The sequence below is a fragment of the Petaurus breviceps genome, unplaced genomic scaffold (genome assembly GCF_028583685.1).
Source record: "Petaurus breviceps papuanus isolate PSGF00001 unplaced genomic scaffold, PetGlider_PUasm1.0 38, whole genome shotgun sequence".
In the NCBI taxonomy this organism is placed as follows: Eukaryota; Metazoa; Chordata; class Mammalia; order Diprotodontia; family Petauridae; genus Petaurus; species Petaurus breviceps.
The window spans coordinates 59,920,271-59,939,879 of NW_027186304.1; the positions used below are offsets into that span (position 1 = coordinate 59,920,271).

General features: G+C 37.7%; 1 pseudogene; it reads left to right on the plus strand.

Annotated features, from left to right (window-relative positions):
* Positions 1–484: 484 nt before the first annotated feature.
* On the plus strand, positions 485–8,755 carry LOC138170250 (ATP-dependent RNA helicase DHX15-like; annotated as a pseudogene).
* The last annotated feature ends 10,854 nt before the right edge of the window (positions 8,756–19,609 follow it).

Here is a 19,609-nt window from a genome sequence, read left to right on the forward strand (position 1 = left end):
AATCCAAATGTTTTTCTACTCAAGATAAGAATATCTCCAAATGGGCCCTTTTCTTGTAGTTTCAATAGACAATAAGTGATAATGGCAATAGCAATAATAGCAACATTAATACAGATGTCCTCTATCACTTCACTTCTACAGGTAGAATTCCACACATTAGTAGCCCCTTAAATTGTGAGAGGGATCCCAATAAGGGGTTGAGCTTGTGGTCAATCTTCTTGATCTTCAAGACTGGTCTTAGAAGCATCTGGGCCTTGGCACAGCAATCAGACTAGTTCAGGGGTGGGGAACCTGTGTCTTTAAGGTCATATGTAGCCTTCTAAGTCCTTGGGTGAGGCCTTCTGACTGAGTCTAGGTTTTACAGAAAAAATCCTTTTATTAAAGGGGTTTGTTCTGTGAAGTTTGGATTCGGTCAAAGCACTTGAGGACCTAGAGGGTCACATGTGGCCTCGAGGCTGCAGGTTCCTCATCCATGCTCTAGTTAATGCTAAAAGAACCCAAAGAACAATTTAGAGAACTGGCCTTAGAGTCAGAAAGGATAGCACAACCTCCCAAGGTTTGAAAATTGTAAAGTGTTACATAAATGTTAGCGACTGTTATTAATACTAATACAACAGCAAAAAAAAAGGGGGGGGGGAACTAGGTGGTGCAGTGAATAGAGCACTGGCCCTGGAGTCAGGAAAACCTGAGTTCAAATCCGTCCTCAGACACTTAATACAAAAAACTAGCCATGTGACCTTGGGCAAGTCACTTAACCCCAATATAACAATTACTAACTAATGACAACAACAATAATTTCCCAGAAAATTCCCTAAGATGAAAGGTAAGTGTCCATATGCAGTGGCATGGGGAATTTCCTAACTCAGAGTTCCTTATACCAATGAAATCATAAATCCAGTTTAAAAACAAATAGCACCTCACAGGGTTGTTGTGAGAATCAAATGAGATTATGTATAGAAAAAACCTTGTTAACTCTTTGGTGGCACAATGGATCAAGTGCTGGGACTCATGAGTTCAAATCTGGCTTCTGACACTTAGTAGCCGTGTGACCCTGGGCAAGTCACTTAATCCTGTTTGCCTTAGTTTCCTCACCTGTAAAATGAGCTGGAGAAGGAAATGGCAAAATACTCCAGTATCTTTGCCAAGAAAACTTCAGATGGGGTCCAGAAGAGTCAGCTGCAACTTAAGTGACTAAACAGCAAAGACAACAACCTTAAAGCCCTGTGGAAATGTATTATTGTAATATAAATCACTTTATAAGTTTTAAAGTTCTACGTGTCAATTATTATTATTAGAATGTCAGTGGTTAGTACTATTCTTGCTATTGATCAGCTGAGAAGCTAAAGTTATTTAAGAATATCATTATAAAGATGGGAATCACTAAGAATGGTTCCAGTTGGGAGATTAGACTAGGTTCCTACCCATTGAAGATGGTGGGAGGGTGTACCAGAGATCAATATATGACAATGAGAAGAATCTGAACAAAGTAATACAATGGAATAGTTCTGAGAGACATTAGTTCTGGAACACTTAAAATAAAATATTTGGTATTTAAGTAGCATTAAAAAACTTTGCTTTGTTGCTCTAGTTCAGAATCTCTGAGATACCTTTCAACATTCAATGCTTAGAAGTCTGGATTTGTAGTCAAAAGATCTTGGGTTCAAATCCTGGCTACTTACTATATGTGTGACTTTGGTCAAGTCATTTAACTTCTATATGCCTCAGTTTCTTCATCTGTAAAACTAAGGATTTGGACTAGATGGTCCTAAAGTCCTTTTCAGCTCTAGATTTTATGATCCCATGATCCTGTCTTTCTTTCTCATTTTTATCTTCCTTTATATATTTATGTATTTTCCCTTTTTATATTCCTCTACCTTTCTTTATTTAAATTAAATATGTCCTCTCTTTTCCCTCTCCCAAAAATGTCTTTCTCTTTATTTACAGCTAATTCCTTTGTATAACAATCAAGTTATCCAACTCCTAGGTTGGTTCTAAGACTAATTTTGACTTATCCAGTTTGCTGAAGCAAACAAACCTTAAGTCCAACCACTAGAAAATCTGGCATTGCAGCCTCAAATACCTCATTAAGTACCATTGGGACCCACCCTTCATTTTATTTACATGAATATAGTCTTTGTGTCTCAACCTTCTGAGGCCTGCCCCACCTCTGTCTTGCAACACTGCTGCTCTATCTAGCATTTCCATCCAGATCATTCCACAGTGAAAAACAAAGATATATTGAGGTTATAATTTATGGGAATTCACATAAAGTTCCAGAAGTTGTTCAGATTAAACAACAGACATCCTCATATTAAATAAAATTTAAATTAGAAAAACAATTCAATTCACATAGGCTTTCTTCTCAGACTTCACATAACAGTGTTTTGTATCTTTCTTTTGTGCTTGCATTATAATATATATGAGTTTTCTGTGTTTGTGTCTTATCCTCCTTCCAGACTGTAAGATTCATGAGGGAAGGTAACCTGCAAATAAATTTTGTATCTCCCTAGCCCCAACCCATAAGTGACACAGTGGTTACTTACTAAATGTTGAATGATTAAATGAAGCACCTTGTTAGGGATGGATTAATTGAGAGTACTCCTTTCCTCCTATACATTATTGAATATCAAGAAGTCACCAGGTAGTGAAAGCAAGTATTATAAAAATCTATGAGGTCCAGGAAATTGGTGACAAGAAAGATTCTTTGGTTTTTTTTTAAGTGATTTAAATCCTTGGTTGCCTTTTATAAATTTAACATTTAAAAATCTTAGAATCTTACATTTTCAAATTATGTTTTATGAAACTTGCTTACTTTTTCTTACTATATCCCATTACCCTGATAACCTGTTCCTTCCCTATCCCCAAATGTAATTTTTCAGACAAATGAATTTGTCATACAATATGCAAATACTAGTATTTGTTACTTGAATACTGGGTAGGAGCTAATGGACAAGGGGCGGTCACTGATTTCTCTTCTTCCCTACTAATTGTGGCTGAATGTTGCAGATTCCTGTTAAACAAAGTGCTTTCCTATGCACTTCACATCTATCCATGAAATAGTAATCATTTTACATTAGTCTGAAAAATATCATCTTTTAGACTGCTATAGCCAGAATATGGCTAGGGAGTTTACCAGAAAGAAATGATCAGGAATAATACTTGCTGATAATCATCCTTATTGGAGCAGAGACAGAAAGAGAATTGGTTATGTATAAGTGAAAATCAAACAGTAATTTCAAGGCATTAATTTAGTTAACCAAATAGATGCATGCAATTAAAATGCAATATTGCTGTGATTATAATGCAATCAGCAAATTATTAAATTGCAATCAAAATGTAAACAAGTCTTATGTGTCTGCCAGAAGTCTTCTCATCTCATTATTTTACCTAAACCTATAAGCTAGTATTTGGTAAACAGAATCTTCCACATTTCTCAGCTGTCTCATTCAAAATTTGGTCTGCCTTTTCAACATTAGCCACAACTAATACTTTTAGTTGAGTGAAAATATTAAAAAAGGCTGTAATTTCTCTTTACAAATGAAATGAAAATCATACAAATAGGAAGCTTGATGGTAACAGAATACACAAAGCTTTGATTTGAGAAAATGAAAATTCATTTTAAATTTAAATATCTCATTCCTATTCATTCAAAGACCTTAAAGAAAAACAACACATCACTAAGAGCTTACTATTTTCACTGTCCATATTGTATGATAAAAATAAAAAATATATACAATAGTGTATATGCATATATAAATAACTTACTCTAAATTTTTTTTTAAGTCATAAATTTTGACAAATATACATGCTTGTTTTGTTTCTTTTTTGACAAGGCAATTGGGGTTAAGTGACTTGCTTAGGGTCACACAGTTAGAAAGTGTCAAATGTCTAAGGTCACATTTGAACTCAGGTCTTTCTGAACTCGAGGACCAGTACTCAATTCACTAGCTGCCCCAATATAGACTTTCAAAGGGAAAAAAGATCACTTTATTTTGACTTCTTCTCTTATACAATAAATTCATAGCATAGTGAAAAAAATCCTATTTTTTTCAGAAGTCAGAGTCAGCAGACATGGCTTTCATCCTTGACTGTCTAGTTTGCCACTCATAAATATTTGTTGAATTGAACTGATGTCAGTATGCATTATAATAAAATATATCACAATAAATGCCACCCCACCCCCCAACAATAACAACAACAAACAAACCCAAAACTTTAGACACGGGTCAAAGAAATGTGATGAGTCCTAAAAACCCAGCTATCTCATAACATGTAGTTCAACCATATATGTTTACAATCTATAGGGACAGTTGGTTGGACCAAAATGACATCATTATGTTGGAGTTAAGTTATGGTGTGTGTGATTGTGGCTGATCAGACCAACATGAGCTTTGTGTGCTCTATCATAGGTCGGGCACAAATACTCTATATGAATGTTTGGGGTAGAAATGTCTCGAAATTTATGCATCTCATATTTCTTTTGAGCTACTACAATTCTGCTTTGCTCATAGAGCACAGCATGCCATGCTAGGCAGTCCTTTGTCAGAGTTTCCCATGTTACTCAATCAATTCAGAAGTTCTTCAGAGAAGGAAGAAGTATAGAATAATGAAAAAAACAGTGGAGTTCAAGTAATCACAGAACCATAGAATATCAGATATAGAAGGTGTTGCAGTTTGGGGTGCTAGGAACCCTGAAATGCCAGGGTACAGGGTAAGGGTTTGCCTTGAAAGAATTTGACCACTCAAGCCTTCTTTCAGTCCAAGTAGTAAGTTGATTATAATACCAGTTGGGTAGGTGAGATTTCAAGTGAGTCTGTGCTATTTGTGATGCCAATATAAGTAGACTAGATTTTAAGAATCTGAGCATTTGATGAGGGTAAGATTGATATTTTATACAGAAAGATCTTGGGAAGAGCTGGATGGGATTAAGGAGTGGCAAGTAGCCTGAGGTAGGCCAGTTGCAGAAAATTGAGGGAGTTAAGTGACCAGAGTGCCACAGTGAAAGGGCAGTTAAAAGGATTATTGACTGGTATGGGACTGGTGCCTTAGGTGAATGCCTGGGATCTGGGTTCCTGAAATTTGTGGGAAAGTTCAAGGACTGAGGGTCTTTACTTTTTAGGGGTCCATCAGTCCTATCAGAAGGAACCTCAGCAGTTATTTAGCCCAACTCATCCCAAAAAAGAAACCCTTCCTATAACTGACAAGTGATTTTCCAGTCTCTGACTGAAGGCCTTCAATGAGAGGTCGACTCTTCTGACAGCCCATTCCACTTTTGGACAACTGTAGTTATTAGGAATTTTTTTCCTTCTGAAATCAAGCCTAAATTGGCAACTTTCATACATCGCAACATTTGGAATCCAAAGATCTGGATTCAAATGTTGACTCTGCTTCTTATGTATTTACTATTCTCTCTTATTTTTTGCTAACCTTTCATTACCAACCATTCCCAAGAAGACTCCCTCCCTTTTTCCATCTTCTGGGAGTAAATTCAATTCCATAAATGCTTGTTGTTCAGTCATTCAGTTTTGTCTGACTCTTTGTTGCCTTATGTACCACACTGTATGTCCATGGAGTCTTCTTGGCAAGTATAGTGGAGTGATTTGCCATTTCCTTCTCTAGTGGGTTAAGGCAAACAAATGTTAAGTGACTTGCCCAAGGACCCACAGGTAGTAAATGCCTGAGGCCAGATTTTCACTCCAGTCTAAGTGACTCCAGGCCCAGAGCTCTATCCACTGAGCCATCTAGCTGCTCCCTTAAACACTGGGCACCTACAAATTATGTAAAACATTGTGCTAACCTTGAGGATACAAAGACAAAAAAAGAAAAAAGAGACAGTTCTTGCCCATTAAGAGAAGGGACTCCTTGGACAAATGGGGAAGGTAGTATGAATGAGTCATATCTATTGACAGCTAGAACTGCAGTGTTTTAGCAAACAAACAAGCAAATAAATAAATGACAAATGAATGAACAAATAAATAACTGAGTGAACAAATAGATAAATGAATAAGTGACATAATATGTATATGTACTTTTTTTTGTTGGGGTATGAAGAGTGGACAGATCATTGGTTTTTACTGGTATAAGGGAATTCCCAGTGAGGGACTTCCTTGAACAATACAGAATGGCTCTTCCTCAGAATCTTCAAGTCTTAAAGATTTGACTGAGACCCTGAGACATGAAGTGACTTGCTGCTGGTCTCACAGATTGTAGGTCAGAGATATTTATGTTCTTCTTCTAATGCTATGCTTATTCCTGTTGGATTACCACCTTTAAAAGCATTGCATTCAGTATACTCCAGACACTAAACACATTCAACACATTCTACTCTTTTAACACACAGGATATGCAGGACATATAACATTTCACAATGTATTAATCCATTCACTAATCCACTCCACATCCCTTGTTTCTATGCCATTCTTTTTTTTTTTTTTTAAGCAATCAGGGTTAAGTAACTTGCTCGTTACACAGCCAGTTATTATTTCTGGGTGTGGTGCTAAGTATCTGAGCCCGGATTTGATCCAGGTCATCCTGACACTGGAGCTGGTGCTCTTACTCTCTGAGCCACCTGGCCACCCCTAAGCAATTGGGGTTAAGTACCTTGCTGAAGGTTACACGGCCAGGTGTTTCTGGGTGGGTGCTAAGTGTCTGAGCCGGGATTCGATCTCCAGGTCTTCTCAACACTGGAGCTGGTGCTCTTCCTCGCTGTGCTACCTGGCCGCCCCATTTCTATGCCATTCTAAAGAAGCGGCTTCAACTCCCTGTTCGGAAATATAATGATATATTTACAGATATTCTGGTTAGGCATCTGTCCTTCTTACTAGTTGGTGAGACTGGTTCTGTAAAACAACACAGATCCCTCAGTGATGTATTGAGTTCAGGTGCTCCTTACTAGGACCCAAGAGAGGAGTGACCTGCACACAGCCCAGGAGAGTTGCTGTAGTGAGTGTGCCTTAGAGAATTGCTGATGAAATCTATATGCTGTTGGGCCAGGAAGTTGGATACTCCATTGGATTTGAAGATTGTAGTAGTGCAAAAACTATTCTCAAATACATGACAGATGGAATGTTATGAATGATCCCCTTCTAGAGAGCTATGGTGTTATAATCCCTGAAGAAGCTCATGAAAGGACTTTGGCCACAGATATTCTCATGGGGGTTCTGACAGAAGCTGTGAGGCAAAGATCAGATTTAAAAGCCATCATGAGGGCTGCTTTCCATGCAAGGAAATTTCAGATATACTTTGAAAATTGTCCCCCTTTTAGCTGTCGCTTGCTGTACACCCTTTTGAGAGTTTTTTACATTCCAGAACCAGAGATTACCTCAAAGCAGCAATTCAAATTGTAATAGAAATTCACATGTGTGAAGAGGAAGAAGATCTTTTCCTTACTGGGCAAGAGGAAATTGATGAAGCCTGTAAGAGAACAAAGGGTGAAGGTGATGATTTAGGTCAAGAAGCTGGTGATATTAAAATCATTCCTCTGTATTCCATACTTCCACCTCAAAAGCCTTCAAAAAAACAAAATGCAGCTATAGGTTGAAAGGTCTACCAATACTGCAGAGACATCACTAACAATAGATAGTGTAGTGTTTGTCCTTGACTCTGGATTTGCAAAACAAAAGGTGTATAATCCTTGAATCAGAGTGAAGTTTCTTTTTGTGACAGCAATCAGCAAAGCTTCTGCCCAGCAAGAGCTGGTCATATCAGGCCTGGAAAATGTTTCAGACTAAAACTTAAATGCAGGACAATACTTAGCCTGAAATTTTGAGGTCTAGTTTGGGATCAGTGGTGTTACAGTTGAAGAAACTTGGTATAGGTAACTTGGTACACTTTGATTTTTTTTTTGTCTTTTTGAAGGAGGTGTAGCAGCAAGCACCCCAAGAGTCCTCAGGGTTTGCCGCCAATACAGGTTCTTGGATCTGCTTTGATAAAGGAAAGCAACTCAAAATGGGTTAACAAGCTTACTTTAATCAGTCAGACATATATCGTTTACCTTGTTCAGGGGAAAAAGGTCAGCACCCGAACTTCAAAATATACAGACAGAATTATCAAGACATTAACAGATCAAGTAGACAGCTTTCCAAACCGTCCAACCATTACATCCATACCCAGTCAACATCTGGGTTTCCACATCTGGGTTTTTCAAAGCCGGGGGACTCTCAACAACAGCTTCCCAGAATTCAGATCAAATCACAGAACACTTCTCAAAGTGAGTCCCAAAACAAAGCTACACATCAGGGCTTATATAGCCTTCTCCTGGCTCAGAGAATGTAACAAGCTTATTGACTCACTGGCCAATCAAGAAGTATCTACTGAAAAACAAGCCTCCCTCCCCAGGCTTCAGGTGCATTTTAGCCTAGGGGCAGGGAAGATCTTCCAAATTTGCATTCCCATTACAGGAGGGAAGGCAGGGTAATTGGGGTTAAGTGACTTGCCCAAGGTCACATGGGTGCACTTTGATTTTATGTATTCATCAGCTCCTGAAACTCTGATGAGAGCCCTAAAGCTTTCAAATTATCTAGTTGCTTTAAATACCTATGGAGACTTGACTGAATTGGGGTCCATTGTGGCAGAATTTCCATTGAATCCACAACTTGCTAAAATGCTTTTTGTAAGTTGTTACTACAACTCTTCTAATGAGGTCCTATCTATCACTGCTATGTTGTCAGGTGATGGAGGGAAAAAGCCACCTCCATCCTTTCCCCCTGTCCTTTGTCTCCCCTCAAAAAGTCCAGTTTGGGTAGATATCACTTAGTTTTTTTCCCCAAATATTATAGTTTGATGTATATTCTCAAAAAAACCCAAATACCTTCTATATGAAAATAATTACTTAAATAATAAAATCACAAAATTTATGAAAATCAAAATAATTTATTGTATGAAACATAACAAAAATAATCAACTCTGAAATACTGGTAAAACTTAGATTGCCAATTTAAAAAGAAAAGAATACTGGTACCTCACCATAACGATAACTGCTGTAATCCTATAATCCAGATTTTTTAACAAGGCAAGTCATTTACAGACAACTTCCTCAGCTTGTCTTTAGTACCAGAAGGACTTGGTTTTGAACATTGTTTTAGTGATCTTCTCGATTGTGTACAAGTATGACAGTGAAAAGAACATCAATTAAAAACTGCCACTGTGAAAGAATAAAAATAATAATGATAAAAAACAAAACAAAATAATTCACCCCAAAGCCAACTCTTTGCCATGCTACCTCCAAGTTATTGTTTAGAAATTTGGAATGCTTAACAAAAATTCCTGGAAGCCTGAAATTTCTGGGTAGTATGTGGGTTAAGGGAAGGGATTAACTTTTTTTTTTTGCTGCCTCTTTCGAATAATGTATTAGCTAGACTTGGGTGATAGAGATCATTGACTAATAATAACCACTTCTAGGCCCCATTACAAGGGAAGCCTGAACTAGGATTGATGAGCTGAATTCTCCACTTTTTCTAGTAGCAGCACTAACCTATTGTTTTTGGTGAACTTGTCCTCTTTTGGAAATGTTACACGTAATTACCTATTTCTTGAAGCCAGCAGGAGACACTGAAAACATCTGGAGTCATGTCAGTCTTGTTGAACTAGTTCCTCTTCAATCCCTCCTTCCTCCCCCTTTCTTCCTTAATGTCTAACTAAACACGATGGGGCAACATTGTGTGTTAATTGTCTAGTTTGCTTTGAAACTATATAGCATAAAATGGAGATGAATTGTTGAAAAAGTGATGAATATATTAATATTTCTTCAAATTTTGAGTTATGCGCAAGGTATTTAACCTCGTCTTAATAAAGGCCATTTATTAGCTTTCAAAATATTAAATTTTCTGTCCCAAGACATAGTAGTAGGCCTTACATATGTTCATCTTGATGTTATCTCAATGTATGTGTCCCCTATTTTAGAAAAATAAACACTGTGGGAGAGAACTACATTTAATTTGCTTTCTACAGCACATAGCACATTGCAGAGAATGGTATTAAACAGTTTGTTGAAAAAGGCCTTATGAAGTGCTTTATAATTAAAATCAATTCAATAGGTATTTATCAAATGCACCCAATGTGTATTTGACTAATGTAATTTTGACTTTAGGGAAGTACTAGTAGTCCTGTATGGATGTGCATAAAAATATAGAATGTGTAAAAGGAAGTAATTTGAAACAAGACTGAAAAAATAGGTTGGAGTCAGATTGCAGAATAGGGTTGGGGGACTTTAAAAACCAGGCTTATGAGTGTGTAGTCTGTCCTACAAGCAATGGAGACACACTGAACATTTTTGAGCAAGAAAGTGATGCAGTCAGACCTGTACTTTAGGGAAATTATTTTGGTTGCTCTGTGAAGGCCAAATTAAAGTAGGGCATGACTGGGAGCAAGGAAACAAATGAGGAAGAAGTTTTCTGTGATGTCCAGGTGAAAGGTGATGAGTACCTGAACTAGGATGGTGGCTATGAGAATGGAAAGAAGGAGACAGATGAAAGAGTACTGTAGAAATAGAACAGAAAAGACCTAGTAACCAAGAGGATGTGAAGGGCAAGGGAGACTGAAAAGTTGAGCAATATGTTGAGGCTGGGAATGTGAATAACTGGGAGGATGCTGATGCCCTCAATATAAAATGGAAAGTTTGGTGGAGAAGCAGGTTGAGGGAGAAAGATGATCAGTTCTGTTTTGGACTTACTGAGTTTGAGCCGCCAATGGTACATCCAAGTAGAGATGCCCAAGAGGCAGTTAGTGATACAGAACTGAAGACAAAGTACATCCAGGGGTGTGCTGGTAAATGTTTAATAACTGGGTCTCTGAAAAAAAAATGTACACAAATTACACCTTTAAGATTAATCTGCATTAATGAAATTTTTTCCATCACTTTCTTAAACCTCAACAACAAATAAAGCAATAAATCAAGCTCTGGTATATAGTTTTTGCTGATTTCTGAGGCATAAATGTTCATACTAAAAATTTATGACTACAATATGGCACATTTACTGGGTCTAGAATCAAGATGATGTGAGTTCAAATCTAGCCTCACATATTTGCTTGCTGTGTGTCCCTGGGCAAGTCACTTAATCTTTCTCAGATTTCTTAATTGTAAGTGTGATAATAATAGCACCAACCTCATAGTATTGTAGTGAGGATCAAATGAGATAACATTTGTAAAGTACTTAGTAGAAATTCTGGCATGTAATAGGCACTTAATAAATGCTTTTTTATTTCCTTCTTTCTTCACAAACTGCAAACCAACAAATGTAGACTATTTGTCATATGTGCTATGTATCCTTTGCTTTCCCTCCTCTGCACCTTTGCTCATGTTACTCTCTGTTCTTGGAATGTCTCTCCTATTTCTGCATATGCTCATAGGCTCATAGATTTAGAACTGAAAGGAATCTTATAGGTCATTTAGTCTAAACCACCTCATTTTAGAGACACTATTAATGGCTAATATTTATTTGTTGCATTAAGGTCTGAAAAATGCTTTTCTTACAACAATTCTGTAAGGTAGGCGATGCAACTGTCCCCATTTTTACAAATGAGGAAACTGAGACTGAGAGCAATTAGAAGACTTCCCCAATACCACATAGGTAGTAAGTGTCTGAAGTAAGATTTGGGCTCACATCTTCTTGATTCCAGCTTTACTCTTTTATTAATGACACTACTTTGCCTTCATAGAATGAGAATACTGAGGACTAGAAGGGTCTAGAAGGGTCACACTGGTAGTAAATGGCAGAAAAGAATTTGAATTCAGGTTCTTTGACTCCACATTTAGAACTCCTTGTTAAAATCCTTGTCTTTTGACAAAAAGTCACATCATAAACAAATTAGGGGAGGAAGGAAAAAAATACCTTTCAGAACTATAGGTAGAGGAAGAGCTCATGACTAAACAAATGATAGAGAAGATCAAACAAGATAAAGTAATTTTTATTCTAAAACTAAAAAGTTTTAAAATAAATTTAATGTAGCAAAAATTAGAAGATATATATGGAACTGGTTCAAATTTATAAGATTATTCTATAAAGCATAAACGGCCAAAGATCAAGAACAGGCAGTTCCAAGCTATCAATAACTATATGACAATATGTTGTAAATTACTAGTAATTAGAGAAGTACAAATTAAAACATCTTTGAGGTCTAACTTCATACCTATCAGATTGGCAAAGATGACAAATTGGGAAAATGACAGATGTTGGAGAGCTGTGAGAAAACAGGTGCACTAGTGAATTATTGATGGAGTTGTGAAATGGTCCAGTCATTTGTATTAGCAAGCACCCTAGCACACCCAGAATGGCCTGCTAGCTCAGGTTCTTTGATCTGATTTTCTAAAGGAAAGACAACTTTAAAGGGGTCAACAATCTTACTTTAATTACATATAAGTAGAAAGAAGTGAGTATCCAAGAAAGGATCGAATAGGCAGGGCTCAAATTGTCTAAACAAAATAATACAACCACCTATATACACTGCTAGACCAGAAGAGCGCCAGCACTGGAGTAGTCAGGGGGCTGTCATGGCAATCTGAAGATCTTCCCTACCCTTGGCTCCTTGGTAGGCTTAAGTGACTCTGAGAACCTTCCCTGATTTGAAAATATACTTTGCCTCCTAATAGGCTGAATGTGGTCACATGGAGCCTGTGGTGGGAGGCTTGTTTCTCAGGAATGCCCACACCTTGTTATTTTGTGATTGGGCAGTGGGACAAGACATTCTCTGACCCAGGAGAAGGCTATATATACCCTGATGTGAGGTTTTGCTTTGGGGCTCACTTTGGGAAGAGTTGTGTAATGTGGCCAGATAAAACTCTGGGCAGCTGTTGAGCCCCCCGGCTTTGAAAACCCAGATGTTGGTGCTTCTCTCTCTGGTAACTGACTAGCTGGAAGCCCTGTCTGCTAATCTGTTTCTCTGTATTTTTTGTCTGCTTGTAAGCTCCGTTTGTATTCTCTCATGTTCAGGTGCTGACCTTTTTTCCCCTTGATCTAGGTAAATGATATATAATTGGTTAGAGTAAGATTGTTAACCCATTTTGAGTTGCCCATTTAACCCTTTAGAAAAGCAGATCTAAGAACCTGTGCTAGTAGCCATTCTGGGTATGCTAGCGTGTTTGCTGCTACAGGGGCTCTTAACAAATGGCTACTCAAAGTCCTGTTCAGGGAATCAAAAGGTCCTTCTCATGAGTGAGCCCCCAAAGTAAAATACCAACCTCCCAGTATATATAGTTTTCAACTAATAGGCTCAGAGCCAGAAGGCATCACAACCCTCTGATTCAATGCCTAATTGGCATAGCACCAAAAGGTGTGAAAGCCTCCCTACAAGCAAGCCTCCCTGTAAGCAAGCTCCTCCTCCAATGGGCTCTATGTGACTCAGTATATACCACAACTGTGAAAACAGCAAAACATCTGTGATTTAAATACCTGTGTACCTTTAGACCTGGGAACAGGGCTCCTGTTCCAAGGGAAAAGGGGACACACGGGGTCACATAGGCCTACTAATGGACAGGGAAGATCTTCTATTCCATTAACATTACACCATTCTGAAATGGAATTTGGAACTATGCCCAGAAACTTTTCAAACTGTGCATACCCTTTGAGCTATACTACTATTAAGGAACCAAAGAAAGTAAATATACAAAGAGTTTTATAGTAGCTCTTTGCATGGTAGTCAAAATCTGGAAACTAAGGAATTGTTCTATCAGAAAATGGCTAAACAAATTGTAGTATATGAATACAAAAGAATATTTTGTCCATAAGAAATGATGAAATGAACAATTTCAGAAGAATCTTTGTGAACTGATGCAGAGAGAGTTGAGTAGAACTACAACAATGTATACAGTGATAACATTATAGAGAAAGACTTTTTGAGAGACTTTAGAACTCCAGTCAATGCAATGATAAACCATATGTCCAAAAGGATGAAGATGGCACTTACCTCTTGACAGTGAGATGATGAACTTAAAATGAAGAAAGAGATACACATTTTCAGACATGGCCAATGAGGGAATTTGTTTTACTAGATCATGTAGGTATGCAGTAAAGGATTTATTTTTTTGTAGGCTTTTTCTTTTTTAATTTGCCTAACACGGGAAGAGTGAGAAGGACAGATCAATAAAAATACTTGTCACTTAAAAATTTGGAAATAAAATTAAAAAGTGAGTAGATTGGAGGGAAATACATAATTAGCAATAATTACTGTGAAAGTGAATTGGATGAATTCACCTATAAAAATGGGAGAAGCTAGCAAAATGAATGAAAAAGTAGAATCCAGGAGGCAGAACCAAGATGATGGAGTGAAAGGAAACAGTACAGTTGGGTTCCTCTTCACAAACTTCTCTTAACAGATCTAGACTGAATCATCTGAAACATCAGACTGAACCCTGATGGAGAAATTTCAAAAAAATGTTAGAGTTAGTTGTTTGTCCAGCCGAGCTAAGCACAGGGAGACAAAAGGCTTGTGGATTTGGGGGACTGGTCAGGTGAGGAACACCCTGCACATAAAGAGAAGTTGTGTACCAGGGCAGGTGGAGGTCCCAGATAAGAGCTTCAGACTCATACTCATACTTGGCATTGTCATGGGAGAGGTGCAAATTGGCAGTTGTATCACTTCCTACCCATTTCTGGGTCACAGATCTGGGGTGGAATGAGAAGGGAACTGCCACAGGGGAATGACTTTCCTGGTAGGGAGGTCCTCCTGGGTTATGAATGGAGAAAGAAGGAAATTGAGAAGCCAAAAGTAGCACCAGCAGCAATATGTCTTAGATCTCAGGTGCCAAACAGGGTCTAAATATAGAGTCTAGCCCAACCTGCAGAAGAATAACCAGGCTGGAAATTAATCTAGACCAAAGGGAACTTATAATTCTGGCTCTGAGCCAACAGGGCTTTCCAGAGGCTGAAAAAGGTAGAATCTAGCAGCAATATAATCCTCCTCTCATCCAAATGAGAGTCAGGGTCAATAACATTTGTTAAACAGGCAATGTGCTGATTGCTGGAGATACAAAGAGAGCCATGGTAGACCCTGCCCTCAAGTGGCTCACAAGTCTAACGAGAGAAGACAACACCTAATAAAACTACAGATTTCAGATGAGGGAGGGGCAGCAATCAGACTTGTCCTGAATCAGACCATTTAGGGACCATAGAAAGATCACAGATCCCCAACCTGTTCCTCAGATCCTACAACAAGGCAACAATTAACAGACATTTCTTCCAAAAGTGCCAGTGAATCGAGTCCTAACATCAAGTGCCAAGTCAGGAAGTAAGCTGGAAGACTGGGCAAACAAAAAAAAAGAACCCCACCATAACGAGGTATTTTAGTTGCAGGGACATTCAAGATATAAATCAGAAGAGAATGTGTCCAAAATAGCTATAAGCAAAGCCTCAAAGAAAAACACAGTTTGGGCACAAGTTCAAGTAGGATTCCTGGAAGAGATAAAGCAAGAGATTTTTTTTTGAAAGTGCTAAAAATGTTTTTGTAAATATAATGAGAGCATTTGAGGAAAAAATTGAAAAAGAAATGAGAGTTCTGCAAGATAGAATAGGAAAGAGAATTAACAGCTTGCCATAAGAGGTACAAATTCTAAGCATATGCAAAAATATTAATGTTTTTTTTTGAGATGGCATACATAGGAATCTGAGGCAGTACCCATCAGTTGGGGAATGGATGAACAAGTTATTGTATATAAATGTGATGGAGTACTACTATGCTGAACTCTTATCAGTATAATGACCAACTAAGATTTCAAAGGACTGATGATGAAAAATGCTATCAACCTTCTGATAGAGAAGTGAAGGACTCAGAATATGAAATAAGACAATATTTTTTAGATCATGGCCAATGTGGAAATCTATTATGATTGACTATATGTGTTTGTACTACTCATTTACCTAAGCTGCCTGAATGGGGACCCAGACAGTTGGGAAACTTAGCTTGACCTCTCCCTCTCCTTCTCCTCTCCAAAGGAAAGTAAATTTTGACAGTGAGAAGCTTCCCAATTAACTTGGGGTTTACTGCCCAGATTCCTTCCTTCCTTCCTTCCTTCCTTCCTTCCTTCCTTCCTTCCTTCCTTCCTTCCTTCCTTCCTTCCTTCCTTCCTTCCTTCCTTCCTTCCTTCCTTCTTTCCACATCCCTCTCTTCCTTTCTTCCTTTCTTTTTTTCTCACCCATTTCACTCTGAAGCTTATAGATTGGAACACAATAGGTCCCTGCCCAAGCTCCACTTAGTGGCTATATTTTGGGCCCTCCTGGCTCAGAATGAATGTCAATGGGTAACTGTTTCTCTTTGGAACAGCAACCCTGAGGGTCTTCCTCTCCTAGTTTTTTTTTTCTTTTTTTTTTTTTTTTTAATAAAAGGGTTCATCCCTTGACTCACTTCTTAAAGAGATTTATTCACCAAATGGGGATTACCTTACTCAAAGTGAGAACCTGAAAAGGCCTTAACCTGAAAGGGAAAGGGCCATCTAAAATCCTCCTGATGAATATCAGACCACTGGACCCAGATGGCTCTGGAGGAGAAAGTGAGGTTGGTGACCTTGTACAGCCCTCCCTCACTCAAATCAAAGTCAACTGCAAGGCATTTCATCATTTTCCTGATGTCATGATTCTCTATGAGAAGGAAGGACAAACACACACAACGTTTGTATTGGATTTTGTTTTTCTTGAGTTCTCAATAGAGGAGTTGTGTGGGAGGGTGAAAAGGTGGATCTTGTCTGATTAAAACAAAATTTATATTTGTATTTTTGTATATGTGTATACAACACATATAAAAACATATATGCAAATGTTCCTATGTGTGTATACATACACACACACACACACACACATATATGAAAAGATCTTGGGGAACTCTGGTCAGTATGACAACCAAGTAAAATTCCTAAGGATGCATGATGAAACATACTGCTCACCTCCTAATAGAGAGCTGATGGACTCAGAATGCAGATTGAAATGTATTTTTATTAATACATGACCAGTGAGAAATTTTGTTTTACTTGATGATACATGGGGTTTTTATATACAGGGCCTTTTTTTTTTCTCTCTCAATATGGGGGGAGGAAAGTGAGAGAAGTAGAAAGAAGGGAAGGCTGATCTTTGTTAGAAAATGAAAAAAATAATCTAAATGAAAAACAAGAAAGTAGAGTCCAAAAATATGTTGTTTACAAGAAACACACCTGAAAAACAAATATTCACCCCCCCCCCCCAATATCATATCCTTCTAAGTCCAGCTGAAATGTTGCCTTCTCCATGGACTTTCCCTGGTCGTCCAATGGAGCATTTTACTTTCACTTCATTTTAAAGTAATTTCCCAATTCTACTTTGTATATCTGTCTAATCTTTCTTACTAAATTGTAATCTCTTTTAAAGCAGGGACTATGCTTTAACTATCTCATTTTCTCCCCTCCATACCTACAGTCTATCAGTCAAATATTTATTAAGTCACCTACTATGTGCCAGGCACTGTAACAAGCATTTGTACATGATGCATCCTTAATACACATTTCTTACATATGCCAGCAGAGAATATGCTGATATGATGAACAACAAAATGGCATTCTTAAGTTTTCTTATTTAGCTATAAAAGGATCCTATAAACTTCATATCTTTTAACCAAGATACAGATGGCTCCTTATCAACTCAAATGTCCTTGATAGTCAACATATAAGTGGTTTGTGATTCTGAAGGCAATGAACATGGATAGGGTTCTCATTTCTCCAAATTTTTCATTCCTTTCTGTCCTAATCCTAAACCTGAGCTTGGTTTCAAATAGGGCCCATGTCAGAGAGAAGGCAGTAGGACAAGTAGAGAGAAAGGTAAAGACACTCCTATTAAGTTCTAGTAGCAGCTTAATTAAATATTCATTATCTATATGTTCTATAAAGGACATGTATGTGATACAGCCTAGTAGCATGGCATTCCATAATCCTTTGTTCTGATATTAAACTCTCCTATCATAAAATCACATAATTTTTGAGTTGGAAAGGAACTTAATATTTAAATTATCTCCCACTTACATTACAGAAAGGGAAAATTGTAGCCTAGAAAAAATAAGTTATTTGCTTAAGGCCAATAGCAAGATATAGGAGAAAAAGGTTGTATTTAGGGGTCCACAGACCTGGATTTGAATTTTGGTGCTATTACTTATGAGCTGTATGACTTTGGGCATGTTATTTATATTCTCCCTTACCTTCATTTGCCTCATGTGTACAAGGAGATTAATAAAGCATGCCTTGTCTATTTTATAGAGTTGTTGTGAACAGGATATAAGGAAAAGTTCATGAAAACAGACTTAAGTAAAATAGGAGTTCCTCCTTTCACCCCAAGCAGTAGCTTGAACTCTTCCTTGTTCCTTCTCTTACAGCCAACATTGGTCATAAATCAAACCAGAGTTTTTAACCCTTTTTGTTGTTGTCCTTTGCATTTATTAAATACTTCAATATATCCTGAGTTTTGGCCTTCCTGACTTTAAAGAACCAAGCTAATCTTTTACATTTCTCCTCGGTTACCTGACCCTGCTTTTGTCTTTTGTAAATACTCAAATAAGTCTCTGAGTTTATTGATGTAGTTCTTTCAATTACAACCTATTCATATCTACTTGTACTATGTGAATCTTATCCATGTTCTCCCACAAGTTTACTGCATGGATTTGACTCAACGTGAATTGAAACAGACCTTTCTTCTATCTTATGAGGATGCCATTGGTACTCTCACCATATTACCATCCTTTCTTCTTTTTCTGTTTGTGTATACATGTCTTTGATAATATACTTTACTCCAGTTCTTCTTTGTTGTTTATTATTTATTATATGTTACAGCCTACTCTAAAGCCAAGCATAATCAGCTTTCCAGAGGACTGCTGCTGTGAACAGCTTCAAGATTCTGATTACATAGTATAGTGAGCTCTCCATTTATTCAGTAATAAACTAAGACAAAACATTGAGAGAAGTCAAAGTACAGCATTCATAATGTTATAACTTAACAATTATCAGTAAAGTGACTGCATACTTTTCACTAAAGTGACCACATAGTTTTAAACAAAAGATATCATTCACTAAGTCCTTAACTCAATCATTCTTAAGGAGCAAGCCTCCTTAAGGGACACAAAGTACAAAGGTCAAAATTTTCCACTCCTAGGTCACATTGTCTTAATCTCTCAGTCAAAAAGTCTTCTTTCTTCTTGATCGGAGATTAGTTTCCAATCATCCTTAACTCAATCATCCTTAAGGGGCACAAGGTACAAAGTACAAAGTTCTCCCACTCCTGTGCCATAGTAAATCATGATCTTCTCAGTCACCACTAAGTCACCAAGGAGGAAAGGTTCTTTTCATCTTGATTCAAGGATGGCTCTTGAATTCCATGGTTCTTCTTCCATGGGCCCAGCTCCCTGGATCTACCTCACTGTCACCTGGATTCACAGGCAGAGACATCTCTCAGATCCTCATCTAGCTCCCATTCCATATTGAAGCTCACAGTGTCCAGTCCACCTCAAGTCCTTCACAGTTTCTGTTTCTGGGAAAACAAAACTTAACAGAGCCACAATAACATTCATGCACATTGCTGGCACCATCTTCAATTCACTTTCTGCCTGTGAAATCAACATAGACCCACAAACAAGGTCTGAGAAATCAATACAAATCATCAGTATAGTTCCA